The sequence below is a fragment of the Tauraco erythrolophus genome, chromosome 6 (assembly GCF_009769465.1).
Source record: "Tauraco erythrolophus isolate bTauEry1 chromosome 6, bTauEry1.pri, whole genome shotgun sequence".
NCBI lineage: Eukaryota > Metazoa > Chordata > Aves > Musophagiformes > Musophagidae > Tauraco > Tauraco erythrolophus.
The window spans coordinates 54,793,882-54,809,765 of record NC_141470.1 but is presented as its reverse complement, the minus strand read 5'-3'; positions in this window follow the sequence as shown (position 1 = coordinate 54,809,765).

The window sequence follows — 15,884 nt, the reverse complement described above, 5'->3', positions numbered from 1 at the left end:
CATTTTTGTAATGTGCAGAGCATAAGCTCTTTACAGAATAAGAAGGAAATGCAATGAAACATTTTGTATTACCTTAGAGCTCTGAAAATGAAAAAGTGAATCTGTAAATTTTGCAGATATTTAAATAGGAGCATAAATTCTTTCCAGGCCCACATCGTAAATTATTCATTATCCAAGAAAATGGAGAAATGTCATTTAAGCGTCAGAAAGATTACACTTTGAGATGCAGTGGGTGTGTCCATACCGCTGTGCTAAACCACACCAGATAAAAATGAATCAAAAAAATTATATAATAACACAAAAGAATTAAAACATCTTTCAGGAGTGTCAGTGTGACTGCTTCACCTTTACAAGTGTCAAGCAAATTCATGAAACAAAACTAAAAACATACAGTATTTCTATGGTTTTAAAAATGGATCACCTGAGAATAAACAGCCTGTAAAAAGTACTGCTGATAAGAGTAATAAACAAGTTGGCTTGAAGACTACAAAGTAGTTAATACCAGTTTCTGACGTCACAGGTTACAGATCTGTTTCTCCAGTGGCACTGATACGCTAATGACAATATGGTTTCATGCAGTGACTTTTCAAAGCGTAATCTAGAGACGTGCTTGCAAGGAGCCCAAAGACTCTTACGAAACACAGTCTTGCATTGTTTATAGCACTTTTGTCCTATTTTCAGTTTAAAGTTTGGTAATAAGAATGGGTGGTGGCATATGCAGGTTCATTGGCCAAAAAAGCGCAGGGGTCACTATTTAACACTGCTGGGCAGGTTTTTTTAGATATTGTCACGCAGACAGCTCACCCAAAACTACTGCTGCACCAACAGGAACAGCAGGGTAACTTGAAACATGAGCCAGCCCACGGGCTGCCTTTACTGGTACATAATGGAAAGTAATCGAAACTAATTATAATCTAACAAACCCTTTGTGTACTATGCCCTGCCCTAGTATGAATACGGTTACAGAGGTTTGTTAATGTAAACAGGGTTTAAAATGACCGGCTGCTTAATCATCAAGCTGATTTGAAATTCTGCCAAGAGACTTCTGTGAAAAGCACAAACTTCTGTGAAAAATTACTCCATTTGATTTTCCAGCCGGGTCTCTCAGTTGTACTTGTGATGTTTTATTTGAAGAATCAATTAATGATCCTTTTTCTCCCCATCTGCTATGAATCATTTCAAAGCACAGAAGTGCTTTGTGTATCATTCCAAAGAGGAAGTGCTTTGTGTGTTTTCAGACAGCGGCTCATCCAGCAAATTAAGATTTAACTTTACATTTGAAATACAGGGTATTTGCCTTTGAAGTTTATGCACCTTTAGATGACGGCTGCAAATAGAAATTTAAATTAGTTTCCATCAGTGTTCTCTCTGCTGCTTAAAGCAGCTAGCCTATACTCTAGATCCTGAAGATCATGTCAGGATAAGAAATTGATGATAGAATCAACGCATCTTTGATGCAATATTATTTACTTGTAAAAAGACACACAACATTTAGTTTCTCTCAGTATATTAAGAACAAATAACAGAAAGCAATTACCAGTTCCAAAGCAGCCATTTCAGACAGTGCTGCATGTTAGCGTGACACGTCTTGCACAGCCTCCCTCAACTTCCACTACTGTACTTGCATTGCTGCTCTGGGACAAAATAAATTGTTTCTTAGGTGGAGAAATATGGGCAGAGGCTAGAGAATAGCTCACACCAGGGCCTTGCCCCTTGCATGCACAATCTATGCAGAGTCTCAGTTGTTCAGGCTTTTTTATCCTGCAAAGGATGAGGTCTCCTGACTTTGCGCACCCTTCCAACCCCCTTGAGTCACATCCTAATACCTGCATATCCTGCCCCATCACCTTACAAAAACACATGACCAACAAGCTTTAGAACAGGCACCTCATTTATGTGCACCTTTAGCAAGATACAGTACACACGTAAGAGGAGACAAGGACCTTCACTGAGTTTTAAAAATGCCACTTTCATGCCTTTGACTTTGCTGACAGGAATACTCACCAGCTGCAATAAGAAGAGACAGCAAATGATCTACCAGAGGTTGTTTTCATATAAGATGACAAGAAGTGCCTATTCAACTTCAAGAAATTGAAAAACACATGAATATAGTTCCCCAATCTACACTGTGCTACTGAAGATCTTTAGAATTGCTCCACAGTTCTCTGGGCTGGGTCCAGCCACCAGTTCTCTGTCTTGGCCTGTTCTGGCACAAAGACAGCCCAAGGATGCTGGAGGACCTTACCTGTAGGCCACCCAGGCCAGCCTCTCCCCTGTGCCCTGAAGCAGCACAGGCCAGCCAGCACAGGACTGCACACTGGAGTGAAGGCGATGAGTATTGGCTGGATAAAATTTCTAAAGTGAGGAAAATTTTTCTTCCCAGTCTTACCCATGCAGAATGAAAGCGAAGTCCATAGGACAAAGTACAGTGACTTGTACCTCTTTATGGCATCCTATTGTTATTACCCAGCTGGCATGAATTGATACTAATGAACTAATTAACTAAGGTACAGACCCTGCCTACAAAAGGCGGGCCATTTCCTCCTGGCTGTGGAAGATGCAATGGCATCCTTGGAGCTGCAGCTTGGGCTGGTGAGCAACATCTGATGACCCTGATGTGATACGTCTGAGAAACCCTGAGGACCGCGACTCCCTTGCTGGAGCCAGACTAGCCAGAGCGAGAGTCCTTCGGTAAAGAAGGTAAAGCCACAAGCCCCGATGTGGTATTCGTGGGGGGGAAGCGTGCTGGAGTCGGAACAAATGGACTGGGCCTCTGCTCACTGTAAAGCCTTTACTTTCCTCTAAAAACAAAAAATTGTAAAACAAAAAGGGGGAATTAGGGTATCCTGTTATTACCCAGCTGGCATGAATTGAAACTAATGAACTAATTAACTAAGGTATAGACCTTGCCTACAAAAGGTGGGCCATTTCCTCCTGGCTGTGGAAGATGCAACGGCATCCTTGGAGCTGCAGCCCAGGCTGGTGAGCAGCACTGCTTGATTTGCAAGTCACCAGTCACAGGTGCTTATTTTGATAAGTATGTCACTGCCTAAGTTACACCCAGCCATGTCATGCATGGTCACAAGGTTGACGAGGTGCCCATTCCTCCCAAGTAATTCCCTCTGGAGGTAAGCAGGTGAGTGATGTTCTGCTCCCTACACACCATAAAAATACTACCACGCTCCTAAAAAAAATGTGCCATGCTCCTGCTGTGAGGTCATTCAGACTACCCCCAGGATTATGCCATTTCTTTCAGGTTCACATGTCTGCCAGCAGGTGCTAAGTCACTGCATCCATTGCTCCTCACCAAGGAATTATCCTCAGATATGGTCACTAAAGGAATGATTGCAGCCTATGTGTTTACACAAAGATAGCGTCCTTGAAATGTGGGTATCTCAGTAGGTTGTGTCTGGGGAACCTCCAGTGAACTGTACCTCTCCAAACACTACCAAGCACAAACATCTTTGTCTCCACAAATACCCCTGATGGAGAGATACTGACTTTCATTGTTCCACTGCTTTCTTCAGCTCTTGGACCAAGAAATACTCTGAAGCAGCTCAAAAAGACCAAGCATCATTTCCCTGATGGAACTTCTGGCTTAAGCAGTGCCATTTGGATAACTAGGTAAATCAGTGCCAGGCTCTGCAAGAACACCTCACTGCAACTTTCAGGAGTAAATGTAGATGAAGTGCTGTTAACAGCTGTGCTGTATGATGGCAAATGATGTGCACTTGCACTGCTATTTTGTCTTGGAACATCCATGCTGCCCACATACTAAGTGTTAATCTGCATCAAGGATGCCTGGACAGCTTTGTTTTGCAGCATGCATTCCAATTGGAAAGGCTCCATAAAGTTTCAGACAAGTTACGGCTCTGTTACTATGTTTTCATTACTGCTTATCTGACAACTATGGTACTATGTGGCAACTATAGTTGTCATGATGATCTGGAAACTGCCCTTGCTGGTCTGTTCCATGCAGCCAGGCACCTGCAGGCACATTTGCACCCTACCTGCAAGAGCTCAGGGCCTGGCTGACCAACACTGAGTAGAGCTGTATGATGAAAAGGAATAGTGATAAGCAGTAACATCAATAATCAGACAAATAATCTAAGGCTGACAAGGACCACAATCCTTATGGAGATGAGAGTGCTGCTTTGTCCCTAGTGAAGATGCCCAAGCTCTAGAAATCACAGATGTTACATACTTATTTGGTAGACTGCATCACAGAGCCTGTAAATCATCAATGACAATGTTCACCATCCTTGAACTTGTGAACAAGAACTTGCAGAATCAGTAAGTCAAAATCCTGAACAGTCAAAGCCTCTTGCAGTGGGACCCAAATGAAGATCTGTATGTCATTCATGGCTCTTCTTCCTCTATACAGAGACAATATGAGACTCCATGTCACATGAACCTTTGAGAACCTCAGCTTGGCAGTAACATGGGGGATAGAATACCTGGATGATGTGGCAGTTCAACCAAGCAAATGAGTGTCACTACATTGACCTGGTTGCCCAGTAATTTGTAGGAATTAGGAACGAACTAGTTTTGTAGACAAATGGCCATCACACTGACCATGGGAAGAGAGGTTCTGCAAGTGGTGTGTTGGTGCTGCAGAGTACTAATGGTGCCTCTAGTTTCCCTCTCCGTTTCTGAACTCATAACAGTCATTCGAGGCCAGCATATGATGTAATCCCACTGGGCAATGGTCCTCATCCACCAGAATAATCCTTGACGAAGTTGTCGATCCAGCTGCTAGGAATTTTGTCTGCTAGGAATTGTGGTATTTGTAATCAATTAATCAATTACCTTGAAGTTAAGACCCTTTCTACAAAAGGTGGGCCATTTCCTCCTGGCTGTGGGAGAGTGACAACCTGTTTTGGAGCCACAGTCTGAAGCCTTCTTCTGATGACCCTGATGTGATAATAGAGACCCTGAAAGAGACAGAGCCAGAGTGAGAATTCCTTCAACAAGAAGGTAAAGCTACCCTGAAAGAGGGAAGCGAGAATCCTACTTAACTTGAAAGAGGGAAGAGAATTCTATTTAACAGGGTCTCTGCTCACCATGAAGTTTGAAAAACTAGTAAACAAATACGAGGGAATTGTGGATCCAGCTGATCTAGCTGCTAGGAATTGTAGAATTTGTAATCAATTACCTTGAAGTTAAGGCCCTTCCTACAAAAGGCGGGCCATTTCTTCCTGGCTGTGGGAGAAGTAACAACCTGCTTTGGAGCTGCAGCTTGAAGCCTTCTTCTGGTGAGTGATATGAAGTAACAAATTAATTACTCTACAGCCATAGACTGCAATGGTGTCTACTGTCTAGAAGAAAGATGGGCTTGAAATCCCTAATTACCTTAAACTTGTACATTGAGGGAAAGGATACAGGGCCTTTTCAAACTGTCCTGGACACCCAACGCCAGAGGATGTGGATGGTTCTGACGCAGTCAGTCTATCACGGTATCCTCAGAGTGTCAGCACCGTGGCTCTGTAGTAAGCGCAAGAGAGAAGTTTAGGAGCTCTGCTAGGCTTGGGTCCTAATGGAGGTCATGTGAAGAACTGTGTCATATAAGTTTCTGGTTACAGACTAGATTAGCTATCAGATGATTAAATGCTGTCACTCTGTTAGCTATTCTGTGGCTTATACAATACACTACTGTGCTCAATGCAGTTACAGCAGACATATCTCAAACCACTGCCTTCAGGTGCAGTTTCAGCAGAGAACGCAAGATGTTGAAAAAATACATAGTTCATCTTTCTAGCTCATAGAATTAATCCTGAACTTTTACTGCTTTTCCCTATGTTCCGTGAGTAAATAGAGTAAGACCTGTATGCCTATCACCCTCGTACCTTTTATCACCATTAAAATACTTTTTTTTTTAAAAAGCAGCTCAGTGTTAAAGAGATGACTCACAATGCTGCAGCATCAGTTAGCTGACTTGAAAGAGATGTTAATGTCATCATTTTGATTTTCATTACCAAACAATAAGAAGGTAAGGGCTGAAAATGTCTTACACATCTATCACCTCATTTTATTTTTTTAAAATGTAAATAAGCTACCAATGGTATGTCTTGGTGTGGTCTACTTCCAAAATTCCATTTTAATATAGATTTGAGCCCATATTTTGTATAGAAGGAACACAGAACAAAATTTAAGCTATTATTATTTTGTGTTTATTTATTTAAGGTTTTGTTCCCAGATACAGTTGAGGTAAGATGCGTAAAACTTTGTCTCAGAGCTGACAGTTTAAGGATTCAAACCTATAGTACTTCCATGAATACAAGTAATAGAGATAAGTAGTCTTATTGAGTTCAAGGACAGATGAAGTACTTAAGCATTTGCTGTATTGTACTTTTAATAAGTACAATAACTGTTTGCATACAAGTCATACTATACACAGACCTGAGTAAAGAAAGAAAAGTTAGTTTAAAGTAAAGAGAGAAAAAGATATGAGCAATACACATAAGCAATACATGTGCTTTTTATAAACTTGTGTATGGAACAAGCTAACATCCTTGATATAAAATAAGTTATAATTAGTATTGATAAATCATACAGTTTGGAAATAAGGTTTAGCTCTTTTTCCGTCTGCTTAGCAACTATTGATCCTTTTTTCTGTTTTCTGTACACATGCCAGATAAGCAATTGCAATAATGTACATTAAAATTCCTAGCTTCTACTTAGGAGGTGCTTTAAGATAGTAAGTTTTGAATAACCATTTTTGTTCTTGGATTTTTTTCACATAACTTATTATATATCCTAAGTATGGAGAGTGTGCTAAGTTTTGGGTTAGTTTGTTTTCAGATGGGAAAAGATTCTTGGCTTGAGTATTAGGTTTTGATCTGGCTTAACTTTCCTCCTCTGAAATAGATTTGACTTTCCACTACATCATGGTGCCTTAAGATTTTTGTGGTGTGGATTAATACATGAATAAAGTAAAAATAATTCAAAACATTATTACAACAGTATTATTCAGTAGATAGGATTCAAGCTACATCAAGTCCAGTATTGTGACTTTGATAGTGGCCAATAATGCATGTTTAAGAAAGAGCTTAAAATCAGAGCAAACGTTGACAAAACTTAGTTGGTATACCCTTCCAGCATTCCGTGACCTGTGGTTTAGGAACTTTGGAGCTAAGGGTGATTTCTTTGTTTGTATAGGTTAATGTAAAAACTGATAGCCAAGGGGACTTTGTCCCATATAACTGCAGTTTGCAGTGTATTATATGGATTTCATTAGCTACCTTCTAAATTAATTTACTTTGCTAACTGTCTAGATGCAAAAGCCAAGAATTTTGCATGTATTGTTTTATTAGGATTCCAGTTCCAAAGCTAATACATTTAAAAGTAACCAAACTATCTTTATATTAAAATGCAATCTACAAACTCAGACATTGCTTTAATCTTAATTCCATAAATATATACCCCCTTGAGACAAGCATCTTAGAAGGGTATTCTAAATACAATTAAGAAGCTATTGCTGGCAATATCTTCTCTCAAAGAAGGGCCGCACAGTATACACAGTGAAAAAAGACATGACAAATTAGAAGCACTCAGCAGCTTGCACTAATGAGCTCCAAGTCTAAATGTACAATTAAAATAGGGTATTCATATTTTCAAAAACTGAACTGTGAAAATCTATGGGTTTTGTCTCCAAAAGATTAGTCAAACATGTGGCGTTTTGATTGTGGGGGAAAGGGAGTATTGAATTCGGTTCAAACCTAGGCCTATTTACCTAGCTTCTCTTTAATACAATTAGTATGAAAAAACATTTTTGAGACCACCTAGAATTTTGAAAATGGAATGAGTACTTAGGATCAGCATTTCTGGACAGAAAAAGATAAATCTACAAAACAGCTAATTGCTTGGAAATAAAACTAAACAAAAAGCAGGGTATACTGTATAATATATCGCTATATCATACCTATCAGGAAGTATTTTTAATAATATGCAAAAATGGAATAACATCATTTGAATACAGGCTGAAGGTGTTTCTCACTACAGAAAGAAGAGAGAGGATTTTAATCAGCTAAAAGGAAGATGAACAGGCATCAGTCATTAGTACGTGCTATGATTTCCAGTCAGAGTGATGGAGCAGTAGAAGACTGCTACTAAAAAAAATAGTTACTACTACTAAAACATTTGAAAAGATGATGGTAGCTAATGACTTTCACATTCCATTCTCTATTGATAGATTTCCCTAATGGAAATATCTTCTCCATTCTCATGATACTTGTCTTTGTAAATCAACTGACTTTGACACAGAAAGTTTGGTATACAAGGCTAATTTGAATCTACTAAGCACTTCAAACTGCAGATATGTGAGATATACAATCATTGCGTCCATGGGAAAATTGTCAGAAATAATGCAAACTTACTGGAGCATGAAAATAGAAGACTGGAAAGAAGTGAGACTTTCTTGCTTGACATCAAAAATACAGTTTACCAGAAGGCATATAAAAGAATATGAAACCATATATAAGAAATAGCAAATCTGCGTCCTCCTGATCAAACAATAAAAATGCTCTTTTGTATTCCCATTTACTGGAAAGTCTAAAAACTAAGCATTCTGAGTAGATCCAGCTTCAGTTTGGAAAATATTACCTAATATTTTCCACTCCTTTTGAAGAAGGAAACTATTGTGATCAATACTTGGTTTCAAACTCCAGACAAAAAAAAAGTGTGTTTATATATAATATATATGCATTTGTTCCATGGTTGATCACATAAAGCAAACTGTTCTCAATTAAAGGGTTATTTCAAGATTCCATAAATTTAACAGAATAAAAGACAGTCCAAAATGAGTATCTTATAGTTCAAAGAATAGAATGATCTGTATGTGGCTTTTCCATGGTTACTAAGTATACAGAAGAAAATATGCAAAACAAAGTGTATTAAGCAGGCATTGTTTAGGATTTAATCTATGTATACTAAAAATAGCTAAGAATATTAACAGAAATGCATCTAACTTCAGTGACTTTGGCTTCATGAGCTCTGCAGAAGTCACACATCTCAAATGTCTTTCTTAAAAATGAACAGGAATAGAGAGAATACCATGCTTACACATGGCCTGTTTTGTTCCCGATAGACATGTAGCTTTAATGGACAACCAATTTCTGACCTTTATAGCAACTATCAGCTTCAGCGAAAAAGTTAAAGTTTTCCCAGTTTTCAGTTGTACTCTAAGGGCTTTCATCATAGCGCATTAATGAGGAATTTGGGAGGGGGCATCTTTTTATCCTGGCACTGTACATTGCTCAGCACAAAGGCGCGCCAATCTATAGCAAGGGCTCTTCAGCATTACTGCAATGTGATGTAATGTCACTGAACGCTTGTCCTGTGACTAAAATCATAAGCATAGGTTTTCAATTATAGGTTGAAACTTCTGCTGAAAATAACCTCAATACCACCTATAAAATAACATTTAGAATTGATTCATTAGATCTTTTTTAATAAATCAGAATAGATTTGTGGCTTCTTTGAAACAGCTTGTTATACGTAACTTGACTGCTGGGATATTTACTGCATGAATATGTAGACCTAATAGGTAGATGCAAGATAAGCAAATAATGAGGAAAGACAAGAGAAAAGCCTCTCCAAAGTAAAAAGCTAAAGATTAGCAATGAACATTCTATGAACGAGGGATAGTAAGATTATTAATACAACAGACAGGCAGACTTTCTTTAAATGTTTTGCTTTTATTGTGTTCTAGACAAGGCTCTGTTTTAGTAAGACTATACTATTTCTATATTTGCAACTTTTAAGAATCTCAACAGGAATAAAGTTTCCAAAACCAAACAGACCAACCAACCAAACAGGGCCAAAACATCGATTTGTAGCCCAAAGCTTCAACTACATAAGAGGATGCACTGTGAAGCTTCAACCCAGGTAAGTAAAAACATTCAAAGGAAGAGACAAGTGATGATGTGCAGCTGCTCAACACCACCTGCAACTATGACAATAACATCCCTGGCCTGTAACTGAAGACGAATGATGCTGCTACTGTAGCAGAGGCAGGGAGTCGGGGAGAAGGCTGCTCTCCTGGGGCTTGTGGGCGGGGTGAGAAGGCATTTACTTCTGCAGAGAAAGAGAGGCACTGGCAAGATTGGGCAACCGTTGCCTCAGAAGAGAAATGATTACTTTTTCATGGGATACCTGAAGTCAGAAAGGGTACATAAAAGACTACAGAAAGCATGGTCCTGGTCTGGTTTGAAACACGAGATTAAATAAGGGATTAACACTCACTCTGTGTTTGTCAAAAGCAGGAAGAGACTCATGATTTTTGCAAAAATCCCCTTCATCTCCTTTATCCAAAAAAGGATACTGCTCCAGGACTGCATGGGTTCGTGTCCAGTCCCAAAAGATTTATAATTCTGTTGCTTTGGTACTTCCCATCCAAAAGCAATTACTTTGTCTTAACGTTTAAACCAAACCAGTACCTCACCCTTGTCCTCTGTCTTGAATCACGTAGCTTTCTAAAGAAAAAAACTGTCACACGGTGGAACAGTTTTTTATCTAAAGACTTAAGAAAATAATGGAAAGCATCTTGCAACAACTCACTATCACCCAAACCCAAATGTTTTGATGGGAAGACATTGTTTGGCCACACTGCAGATATAAGTTACTCAGAGAACAAGTGATCGAGTTGAAGTCATGCCCTAACTCCCCCACATATGACACGTAATTCTAAGAATCTGTGTGGTTCACCTCATTTGGCTTCCCATTTTGAAGATGCATCTCACTAGAGTCATAGAAAGGCAACACTGAGTCCAATGGGAAGCGAATCACTTACTAGAGAGTTTATGTAATGACATGGTGGATTTGGTGTTGTAAAATCTAGTTGAATAGGAATGTGTTCTTTTGAAGCTAGAAAGAGATGTGGTATTAGTGTAAATCTTCATTAAATCCCAGAAAATGCTGGGGGGTGAGGGGGCTGAAGTAGCTCAGAGTTAATGAGTTATTTATACCGTCAATAATCTGCGCTGCTGTAATGTTGCCCATGAATATAACAAGCAGTCACAACAGAAAAGTAACTTTGAATGCCACGTGTTGTGAGGAGGAGGATGCCAAACCTCACTCTTAGCCAAACTTAACAAATGACAGCCAAAGGAAAATTGATTAATGGGACATTAATAGAAGTCTAACACTTCAGAGACAACGCACGTGCTGAGGAATTTACAAAAGGAGTGTAAAATGCCTTTTGATCAACTGGGGTTTTGAGATCCTCTTGAAAGACTGCTGTAGCAAACACTTTACATTAGAGAAGAGGTGTATTGAGGGTTCTAACATCTAAATAACCTAGCTTTGCCCTACAAGCTCTTTACTAGAGAAAAATGAAAGAATGAGGCTGTGCATGGATTACTGAAAGCTCAATGAACTGCTAGTGCCTGGGGCATAACTTGTACCTACAGCAAATATTTTACTGGACGTTTTGGGGTTGTGGACTAGTGCTTCACATTCTGGGTTTGCCTGTGAAAAAGGGGCACATCCAACAAAAGCATGGAGGACAAAAAAGGTAACAATTCTTTACTCTGTTTAACTACATCATATGGGTCATCAGATGAAAGCAGCAAATGGCAAAGTCAAAGCAAACAAATGGAGGTCTTTATTCACAGAATCATGGAATCATAGAATGGTTTGGGTTGGAAGGGACCTCAAAGATCATCTAGTTCCAACCCCCCTACCATGGGTGGGGACATCCTCCCCTACACCAGATTGCTCAAAACCTTGCAAGTTTCTTACCACAGTTTGTCCTGACACTATACAACTGCTGTTGGCTAGTGCTGGAGATGGGATGCTGAGCTAGACATACCCTAGTTTGTATCCTATATCTCAATAAATCAGTATGAGATGAAAAACTTAAGAAAAACAGTAATGAAATGATAGAATTGCTAAGTACCATTTACTGGTTAGCTCTAGTCCCAAGTCACACAACTTACAGTGCCAGTGTCAATTATGCCACTTCACTTAAAATCCCCATTTTCTTACATGTATTGAAAATTGTAATTTATTATTATACATACTGGTTTTACTATCTGATTTTTCACAGTAGTATTTTATATCTGGTGTGTGTCCATGGAATCATGTTTATCTACTGGTTTTATAATGCATTTTATTTTTTTTTCATCCTTTAAAACTAAGGGTAATCTTTCAAATCTTTCCTGAAAACATTTTCCTGGTCCTTTTGAAGAGGTTTTTATTTGTAATGCTGCTTATATTAACTCATATTACATTACGTTAAGAGGTACCTTCCAGTCAGCTGGTACAGTCCTTGAAACTACTGGGAGTTTTTATATTTTTTCTGAGGAGGTCCAAGTTCCTTTCAAACTCCAGAGATACACCACCTGAGTCTGGAATATACTTCTCTTAATTTATTCATCTGCCTCAGAATTTTCTCTTCTGTTATTTCATGGGAGGATCTCACCTTTTTAACTTTAAAATAGTAGGTTCAAAATCAATAACCATGAAACTTTTGCCAAGGTAAAGGGAAAAGGAAAAAAGGAATCTTTGCAATATTGTTCACTCCATTAAGTCATTTCTTTGCTCTATGGTAACTTAACAGATGCAATATCTTTAAACATATCAGTAGAAAAAAAAGCAGTGAAAATTAACTTACTATCAGTTGTGCTTTTCAAAACTGCCTTTCCCCCTTCATTTTATGTGGCACTTATTTTTGCTTACCTCCATTTTGGTAGCCTCTCTTTAAGAACTACAATGCATACCTTTAAGCTTTGCCATTTAATCACTTTTTTCCTCATGTTTTTGCTTCCTTCTTTGGGGATGGAAAGCAGATGTATGGCTTCTGCAACTATCAGGATGTTCTCATGGTCTCCACATCAAGTTAAAAGTTTTAATTTCCTCATCTCTAGCTTTCAGATCATCTTGATTAGCTTCTCCTTTCTAAAGTCCTCTTCTACAAAGTTTACAGTCAACTTTCAAAATAGTGAGAATTCACATGTGAGTCTTCTGAAAAGGATTTTGAGTTTAATCACACTGCCGTCAATATTACTCAGAGGTTTAATAATACCATTATGTAGAATAGCCCTTTATGTTTCTTCCAACAAATTTGAAAATAATTTCAAATTATTGCGAGTGAGTGAGGATTAGGATCCAAAAGTCAATTCTTTGTATTAACTAGAAATTCCATCTCTGCCTAGCTCTAAGCATTTAAGCAGATCGGAAATTGAAATAAACCTCTATTTCTGTTTTAATAGATAGTGCTGCTTCCTTTCCTCTCTGGACAGTGTTAATTCATTTTCCTTTTCCTCATCAGAAACTGAGTAACATAACGAATATTTTTATTGGCTTTTATAGCCATTTATATTTTTAACAATTAAACTTTTGAAAGTGTTGCCTGAAATCGCAGTTTTTACTGTACTGTAACTGAAGAAAAAATTAAAGAATGAATTTTCAGTGAAGAAATGAATACTAACTGAAACAGGACCTAAGTTTAATCAAGGATGCAACCCTAGAATCAGTAACACATCTTCACTTATATGCACTCTTTGAAGAAACGATCCATTTCCTGACAGAGTTGTACCACTTCCGTTAAGAGAATTATTAGGCTTGGATGCTTAGCATAACTTCTCCTTTCATGGTAAGACTGTAAGTGGTTTTAGAGAGATAAAATTGTTGGCCAGAGCCATTTCATACAAAATGCTTTAAACAGCAAATTTACTTACCCAATCTACTTTTCTGACAGTTATCAAGAACATTTTCTTTAAAAAAAAAAAATCACAGAGAATACGTGTAAACTAGAAACTAGAACTAATACTGTACTACTATCTCACACACAAGCTGTTTCATGTCATGACTGTCTTTCACGGGTGTCCTTCCCTAAATTCATTTCTTGGTTTCCAAAATTTGATCCTCTTTTTCCTTTGCTGGGCAAATGTTCTCTGTGGAGTGATTAAGGGGAACATTTTGTATCATCCGGCTTTCCAACATTTGTACTTTGAAAATAACACCTATTTCTGTAACAATTTGATGACCGTAAGAAAGCGCCAGATGCCTCCAACTTTAGCTCCATAGAAACTACATTTTTCATATGCAGCTCCCCTTCAGAAAGAAAGTAAATCAAGTACCTCAAAACTGTGAAGCAGTGACGCTCTGGAAGTACACAGCTACAGCACTCATTTTTTTCTTTCTTCCTATCTGTCTCATTTCCTCTCAGAAGTCTGTACGCTGAACATTTTAATTTCACCTCAGCCCTCAAACCAGCTTGGCATACCATCTCTTTCAGAACCAAAAAGGAAATATTGTGACACTTTTTCTTAAATGAAGTTCAATAATATCTTTCCACGTGGGTATTTCCCACAACATTTTTTCCTCCCTCTCTTCACAATTAGGAGTGGCAAGTAAATACACATATTTTTGAACAGTTGTGTTGTGGGGTAGAGAAGGGACATCTATCTTTAGAACTCTGTTACTCCATGTTCCCAAACTTGCAGCACATGCTCAGCCCAAACATTGAACTGTTGGTTGATTGACCTGTCAGGTTGCTCTTATCATATGCATAAATTTGAAAATGCTATTGTAAAAAAATTATTTACACTACGGAGGGAGAGTGGCTCTGCATCACCCCATGGTTATTAGTTGTTTTTACATCAAATATTTTTCCTTTTAACATTGGAGAGGTAATCTATTGAATGCAAAACCGTGCCAAATAGGTTTCTTTTTTTTGTGTGTGCAGTATCATAGCACACACTTAAATGAGTATTTAAAATGCAAATAACATTTTCAGTCAGTTAAATTGTACTCAGAGCAGCACTTCTAAAAACACAGTTTACATAGCAAGGGTGGTTTTACTTCTCCAAATTATAAAGGCATCTCTTGCAGTCCATTCTGTACTCCCTGTGGGTCAATAGCCCATCATTGTTTCTGTACTTTCACATGCCTGCTTTGGCTGCACGCTCAAGCCAAATTTCCTCCCTCATCTGACTCGGTGACTGTCTGTGTTAGTGATTTAAATGGGACAAAGGCAGAATCTGAGCGCAAGCACATGACTATCCATAATCCTGACTGCTGGCATGCTGTCGGGAATGGTTGGGCCCCTGACAAGTACTCTCTCAGATAATGTCCTCGTACAAGTTGAGGGCTAGCATGGCTCAGTAACGGTTTGCAATCTGTATAAATCCAGCAGGCAGTATGGAAAAGGCCACTCTGTTTTGAAGGGAAAAGAATTTAGCTGTGTGCATGCAAGCTATGCCATGCTATGCCATGCCACTCGCCCTGACAGCTAAAGAATGAGTCCTAAACTCCTGTATTTTCTGGTACAGATCTAGCCTGTAGGTTTCCACCTACCTGTAAACCCTATCTAGCATCAAGGCTGACAAAACCAAGTCCTTTTATTAACACCACAAAACCACATGATACAAAGACGAAGGTGATCGAGGTAATGAAACCAGCCCACTATGCCTGAACTATTCCACTGAAGGCAGGTCCACTCTTAAACACTCAACCAAGTTTAATCCTCCACTACTCCCAAAAGTTCAGTCAAAATGAAAACTTGAGCATAGTCTTACACTCATGGACTACTGACAGGAGGTTTAGGATTTCAGTGTAAGTATAGCTCTTTTGTCTGTCAAAAGATGGGATTCCTTCCAAGCATTCAGTAGGGCTGCTTTGCTGTTTACGGGTATGACACAAGAATCCCACTGTAAAAATATTTCAACACTGAAGAGACTGTTATGTAAAAATTACTTTTTTTTAATGGAACGACCTTGTTGCTCAGTTACTTTTTCCAAGGTGCAAGCATCAGCATATCCCTCAGTGGTAACAATGAACTTTCAGTTCATGTAATAGTACTTTCTAAGCTCAGTCACAACTTAAATCTAAATATACAGGGTAATCACTGTGTCTTGCTATATGCACAGTCAGCAGCTACC